Source organism: Crinia signifera, chromosome 4, assembly GCF_055691185.1.
Source record: "Crinia signifera chromosome 4, ASM5569118v1, whole genome shotgun sequence".
Classification (NCBI taxonomy): domain Eukaryota; kingdom Metazoa; phylum Chordata; class Amphibia; order Anura; family Myobatrachidae; genus Crinia; species Crinia signifera.
Window position 1 is genome coordinate 312982830 of NC_139220.1, and position 6000 is coordinate 312988829.

The following is a 6000-nucleotide window of genomic DNA, read 5'->3' on the forward strand; positions in this document are numbered from 1 at the left end:
TATACTGTCTGCATATACTAATTTGTGAAATAATTAATTTGTGAGTAAACAAGCTTACATCCTTGATTCAATAACCAAGGAATATGCCTGGTGGTCGTGCTTAAGTGCAAAGTCATTATTCTTAACAAAAAAGGTCAGTTCAATGGAAAACAGTCATAGCACCAGAAAGAAAATAATAAGAGTATACTTCAAAGTCAAGATATGGACAATTCCAATGAAATGGATTATGTTTGCATGACAATTATAAGAAATTAGCAGAATTTTGAGACTTATTTGCAACTGCAGATGATATAGGTATCCATATAAACAGTAATCACATTGCAGAAATTTAGATGAGAACCATGGTGATTAGTTTCTCTTATAGAATTCCATTTAGTACATTTCACTTTCAAAATGACAATTGACCCTGACATGATTTGAACACGCAACCTTCTGATCTGGAGTCAGACGCGCTACCGTTGCGCCACGAGGTCTTCTTTAGAGCAACTACAATTCATTGATTCGGGAGATTTAGATCACCCATATACTGTATGCATATACTAATTTGTGAAATAAATAATTTGAGAGAAAACAAGCTTACATCTTTGATTCAATAACCAAGGAATATGCCTGGTGGTCGTGCTTAAGTGCAAAGTCATTATTCTTAACAAAAAAGGTCAGTTCAATTTAAAACAGTCATAGCGCCAGAAAGAAAATAATAAGAGTATACTTCAAAGTCAAGATATGGACAATTCCAATGAAATGGATTATGTTTGCATGACAATTATAAGAAATTAGCAGAATTTTGAGTCTTTGTTGCAACTGCAGATGATATAGGTATCCATATAAACAGTAATCACATTGCAGAAATTTAGATGAGAACCATGGTGATTAGTTTCTCTTATAGAATACCATTTAGTACATTTCACATTCAAAATGACAATTGACCCCGACGTGATTTGAACACGCAACCTTCTGATCTGGAGTCAGACGCGCTACCGTTGCGCCACGAGGTCTTCTTTAGATATCTGTAATTCACTGATTCGGGTGATTTAGATCACCCATATACTGTCATCATATACTAATTTGTGAAATAAATAATTTGTGAGTAAACAAGCTTACATCCTTGATTTAATAACCAAGGAATATGCCTGGTGGTCGTGCTTAAGTGCAAAGTCATTATTCTTAACAAAAAAGGTCAGTTCAATTTAAAACAGTCATAGCGCCAGAAAGAAAATAATAAGAGTATACTTCAAAGTCAAGATATGGACAATTCCAATGAAATGGATTATGTTTGCATGACAATTATAAGAAATTAGCAGAATTTTGAGTCTTTGTTGCAACTGCAGATGATATAGGTATCCATATAAACAGTAATCACATTGCAGAAATTTAGATGAGAACCATGGTAATTAGTTTCTCTTAAAGAATTCCGTTTAGTACATTTCACTTTCAAAATGACAATTGACCCCGACGTGATTTGAACACGCAACCTTCTGATCTGGAGTCAGACGCGCTACCGTTGCGCCACGAGGTCTTCTTTAGACATCTGTAATTCACTGATTCGGGTGATTTAGATCACCCATATACTGTCTGCATATACTAATTTGTGAAATAATTAATTTGTGAGTAAACAAGCTTACATCCTTGATTCAATAACCAAGGAATATGCCTGGTGGTCGTGCTTAAGTGCAAAGTCATTATTCTTAACAAAAAAGGTCAGTTCAATGGAAAACAGTCATAGCACCAGAAAGAAAATAATAAGAGTATACTTCAAAATCAAGATATGGACAATTCCAATGAAATGGATTATGTTTGCATGACAATTATAAGAAATTAGCAGAATGTTGAGACTTATTTGCAACTGCAGATGATATAGGTATCCATATAAACAGTAATCACATTGCAGAAATTTAGATGAGAACCATGGTGATTAGTTTCTCTTATAGAATTCCATTTAGTACATTTCACTTTCAAAATGACAATTGACCCTGACGTGATTTGAACACGCAACCTTCTGATCTGGAGTCAGAAGCGCTACCGTTGCGCCACGAGGTCTTCTTTAGACATCTGTAATTCACTGATTCGGGTGATTTAGATCACCCATATACTGTCTGCGTATACTAATTTGTGAAATAATTAATTTGTGAGTAAACAAGCTTACATCCTTGATTCAATAACCAAGGAATATGCCTGGTGGTCGTGCTTAAGTGCAAAGTCATTATTCTTAACAAAAAAGGTCAGTTCAATGGAAAACAGTCATAGCACCAGAAAGAAAATAATAAGAGTATACTTCAAAGTCAAGATATGGACAATTCCAATGAAATGGATTATGTTTGCATGACAATTATAAGAAATTAGCAGAATGTTGAGACTTATTTGCAACTGCAGATGATATAGGTATCCATATAAACAGTAATCACATTGCAGAAATTTAGATGAGAACCATGGTGATTAGTTTCTCTTATAGAATTCCATTTAGTACATTTCACTTTCAAAATGACAATTGACCCTGACGTGATTTGAACACGCAACCTTCTGATCTGGAGTCAGACGCGCTACCGTTGCGCCACGAGGTCTTCTTTAGAGCAACTATAATTCATTGATTCGGGAGATTTAGATCACCCATATACTGTCTGCATATACTAATTTGTGAAATAAATAATTTGAGAGAAAACAAGCTTACATCCTTGATTCAATAACCAAGGAATATGCCTGGTGGTCGTGCTTAAGTGCAAAGTCATTATTCTTAACAAAAAAGGTCAGTTCAATTTAAAACAGTCATAGCGCCAGAAAGAAAATAATAAGAGTATACTTCAAAGTCAAGATATGGACAATTCCAATGAAATGGATTATGTTTGCATGACAATTATAAGAAATTAGCAGAATTTTGAGTCTTTGTTGCAACTGCAGATGATATAGGTATCCATATAAACAGTAATCACATTGCAGAAATTTAGATGAGAACCATGGTGATTAGTTTCTCTTATAGAATACCATTTAGTACATTTCACATTCAAAATGACAATTGACCCCGACGTGATTTGAACACGCAACCTTCTGATCTGGAGTCAGACGCGCTACCGTTGCGCCACGAGGTCTTCTTTAGATATCTGTAATTAACTGATTCAGGTGATTTAGATCACCCATATACTGTCATCATATACTAATTTGTGAAATAAATAATTTGTGAGTAAACAAGCTTACATCCTTGATTTAATAACCAAGGAATATGCCTGGTGGTCGTGCTTAAGTGCAAAGTCATTATTCTTAACAAAAAAGGTCAGTTCAATTTAAAACAGTCATAGCGCCAGAAAGAAAATAATAAGAGTATACTTCAAAGTCAAGATATGGACAATTCCAATGAAATGGATTATGTTTGCATGACAATTATAAGAAATTAGCAGAATTTTGAGTCTTTGTTGCAACTGCAGATGATATAGGTATCCATATAAACAGTAATCACATTGCAGAAATTTAGATGAGAACCATGGTAATTAGTTTCTCTTAAAGAATTCCGTTTAGTACATTTCACTTTCAAAATGACAATTGACCCCGACGTGATTTGAACACGCAACCTTCTGATCTGGAGTCAGACACGCTACCGTTGCGCCACGAGGTCTTCTTTAGATATCTGTAATTCACTGATTCGGGTGATTTAGATCACCCATATACTGTCATCATATACTAATTTTTGAAATAAATAATTTGTGAGTAAACAAGCTTACATCCTTGATTTAATAACCAAGGAATATGCCTGGTGGTCGTGCTTAAGTTCAAAGTCATTATTCTTAACAAAAAAGGTCAGTTCAATTTAAAACAGTCATAGCGCCAGAAAGAAAATAATAAGAGTATACTTCAAAGTCAAGATATGGACAATTCCAATGAAATGGATTATGTTTGCATGACAATTATAAGAAATTAGCAGAATTTTGAGACTTATTTGCAACTGCAGATGATATAGGTATCCATATAAACAGTAATCACATTGCAGAAATTTAGATGAGAACCATGGTGATTAGTTTCTCTTAAAGAATTCCGTTTAGTACATTTCACTTTCAAAATGACAATTGACCCCGACGTGATTTAAACACGCAACCTTCTGATCTGGAGTCAGACGCGCTACCGTTGCGTCACGAGGTCTTCTTTAGACAACTGTAATTCACTGATTCGGGTGATTTAGATCACCCATATACTGTCATCATATACTAATTTGTGAAATAAATAATTTGTGAGTAAACAAGCTTACATCCTTAATTTAATAACCAAGGAATATGCCTGGTGGTCGTGCTTAAGTGCAAAGTCATTATTCTTAACAAAAAAGGTCAGTTCAATGGAAAACAGTCATAGCACCAGAAAGAAAATAATAAGAGTATACTTCAAAATCAAGATATGGACAATTCCAATGAAATGGATTATGTTTGCATGACAATTATAAGAAATTAGCAGAATGTTGAGACTTATTTGCAACTGCAGATGATATAGGTATCCATATAAACAGTAATCACATTGCAGAAATTTAGATGAGAACCATGGTGATTAGTTTCTCTTATAGAATTCCATTTAGTACATTTCACTTTCAAAATGACAATTGACCCTGACGTGATTTGAACACGCAACCTTCTGATCTGGAGTCAGACACGCTACCGTTGCGCCACGAGGTCTTCTTTAGATATCTGCAATTCACTGATTCGGGTGATTTAGATCACCCATATACTGTCATCATATACTAATTTGTGAAATAAATAATTTGTGAGTAAACAAGCTTACATCCTTGATTTAATAACCAAGGAATATGCCTGGTGGTCGTGCTTAAGTTCAAAGTCATTATTCTTAACAAAAAAGGTCAGTTCAATTTAAAACAGTCATAGCGCCAGAAAGAAAATAATAAGAGTATACTTCAAAGTCAAGATATGGACAATTCCAATGAAATGGATCATGTTTGCATGACAATTATAAGAAATTAGCAGAATTTTGAGTCTTTGTTGCAACTGCAGATGATATAGGTATCCATATAAACAGTAATCACATTGCAGAAATTTAGATGAGAACCATGGTAATTAGTTTCTCTTAAAGAATTCCGTTTAGTACATTTCACTTTCAAAATGACAATTGACACCGACGTGATATGAACACGCAACCTTCTGATCTGGAGTCAGAAGCGCTACCGTTGCGCCACGAGGTCTTCTTTAGACATCTGTAATTCACTGATTCGGGTGATTTAGATCACCCATATACTGTCTGCATATACTAATTTGTGAAATAATTAATTTGTGAGTAAACAAGCTTACATCCTTGATTCAATAACCAAGGAATATGCCTGGTGGTCGTGCTTAAGTGCAAAGTCATTATTCTTAACAAAAAAGGTCAGTTCAATGGAAAACAGTCATAGCACCAGAAAGAAAATAATAAGAGTATACTTCAAAGTCAAGATATGGACAATTCCAATGAAATGGATTATGTTTGCATGACAATTATAAGAAATTAGCAGAATGTTGAGACTTATTTGCAACTGCAGATGATATAGGTATCCATATAAACAGTAATCACATTGCAGAAATTTAGATGAGAACCATGGTGATTAGTTTCTCTTATAGAATTCCATTTAGTACATTTCACTTTCAAAATGACAATTGACCCTGACGTGATTTGAACACGCAACCTTCTGATCTGGAGTCAGACGCGCTACCGTTGCGCCACGAGGTCTTCTTTAGAGCAACTATAATTCATTGATTCGGGAGATTTAGATCACCCATATACTGTCTGCATATACTAATTTGTGAAATAAATAATTTGAGAGAAAACAAGCTTACATCCTTGATTCAATAACCAAGGAATATGCCTGGTGGTCGTGCTTAAGTGCAAAGTCATTATTCTTAACAAAAAAGGTCAGTTCAATTTAAAACAGTCATAGCGCCAGAAAGAAAATAATAAGAGTATACTTCAAAGTCAAGATATGGACAATTCCAATGAAATGGATTATGTTTGCATGACAATTATAAGAAATTAGCAGAATTTTGA

At 34.4% G+C, this 6000-nt stretch overlaps 11 non-coding genes across 11 annotated transcripts; all 11 read right to left on the reverse strand.

The window, feature by feature from the left end:
• Positions 1 to 401: 401 nt before the first annotated feature.
• TRNAW-CCA (transfer RNA tryptophan (anticodon CCA)) lies at positions 402 to 473 on the reverse strand. Its single transcript has one exon. It is a non-coding gene; the product is annotated as a tRNA-Trp (tRNA).
• A 450-nt stretch (positions 474 to 923) lies between these two features.
• Positions 924 to 995, reverse strand: TRNAW-CCA (transfer RNA tryptophan (anticodon CCA)). The gene has a single exon. It is a non-coding gene; the product is annotated as a tRNA-Trp (tRNA).
• Positions 996 to 1444: 449 nt separating this feature from the next.
• Positions 1445 to 1516, reverse strand: TRNAW-CCA (transfer RNA tryptophan (anticodon CCA)). Its single transcript has one exon. It is a non-coding gene; the product is annotated as a tRNA-Trp (tRNA).
• A 449-nt stretch (positions 1517 to 1965) lies between these two features.
• Positions 1966 to 2037, reverse strand: TRNAW-CCA (transfer RNA tryptophan (anticodon CCA)). Its single transcript has one exon. It is a non-coding gene; the product is annotated as a tRNA-Trp (tRNA).
• A 449-nt stretch (positions 2038 to 2486) lies between these two features.
• Positions 2487 to 2558, reverse strand: TRNAW-CCA (transfer RNA tryptophan (anticodon CCA)). Its single transcript has one exon. It is a non-coding gene; the product is annotated as a tRNA-Trp (tRNA).
• A 450-nt stretch (positions 2559 to 3008) lies between these two features.
• Positions 3009 to 3080, reverse strand: TRNAW-CCA (transfer RNA tryptophan (anticodon CCA)). Its single transcript has one exon. It is a non-coding gene; the product is annotated as a tRNA-Trp (tRNA).
• Positions 3081 to 3529: 449 nt separating this feature from the next.
• Positions 3530 to 3601, reverse strand: TRNAW-CCA (transfer RNA tryptophan (anticodon CCA)). The gene has a single exon. It is a non-coding gene; the product is annotated as a tRNA-Trp (tRNA).
• Positions 3602 to 4050: 449 nt separating this feature from the next.
• Positions 4051 to 4122, reverse strand: TRNAW-CCA (transfer RNA tryptophan (anticodon CCA)). The gene has a single exon. It is a non-coding gene; the product is annotated as a tRNA-Trp (tRNA).
• A 449-nt stretch (positions 4123 to 4571) lies between these two features.
• Positions 4572 to 4643, reverse strand: TRNAW-CCA (transfer RNA tryptophan (anticodon CCA)). The gene has a single exon. It is a non-coding gene; the product is annotated as a tRNA-Trp (tRNA).
• Positions 4644 to 5092: 449 nt separating this feature from the next.
• TRNAW-CCA (transfer RNA tryptophan (anticodon CCA)) lies at positions 5093 to 5164 on the reverse strand. The gene has a single exon. It is a non-coding gene; the product is annotated as a tRNA-Trp (tRNA).
• Positions 5165 to 5613: 449 nt separating this feature from the next.
• TRNAW-CCA (transfer RNA tryptophan (anticodon CCA)) lies at positions 5614 to 5685 on the reverse strand. Its single transcript has one exon. It is a non-coding gene; the product is annotated as a tRNA-Trp (tRNA).
• Positions 5686 to 6000: the final 315 nt, after the last annotated feature.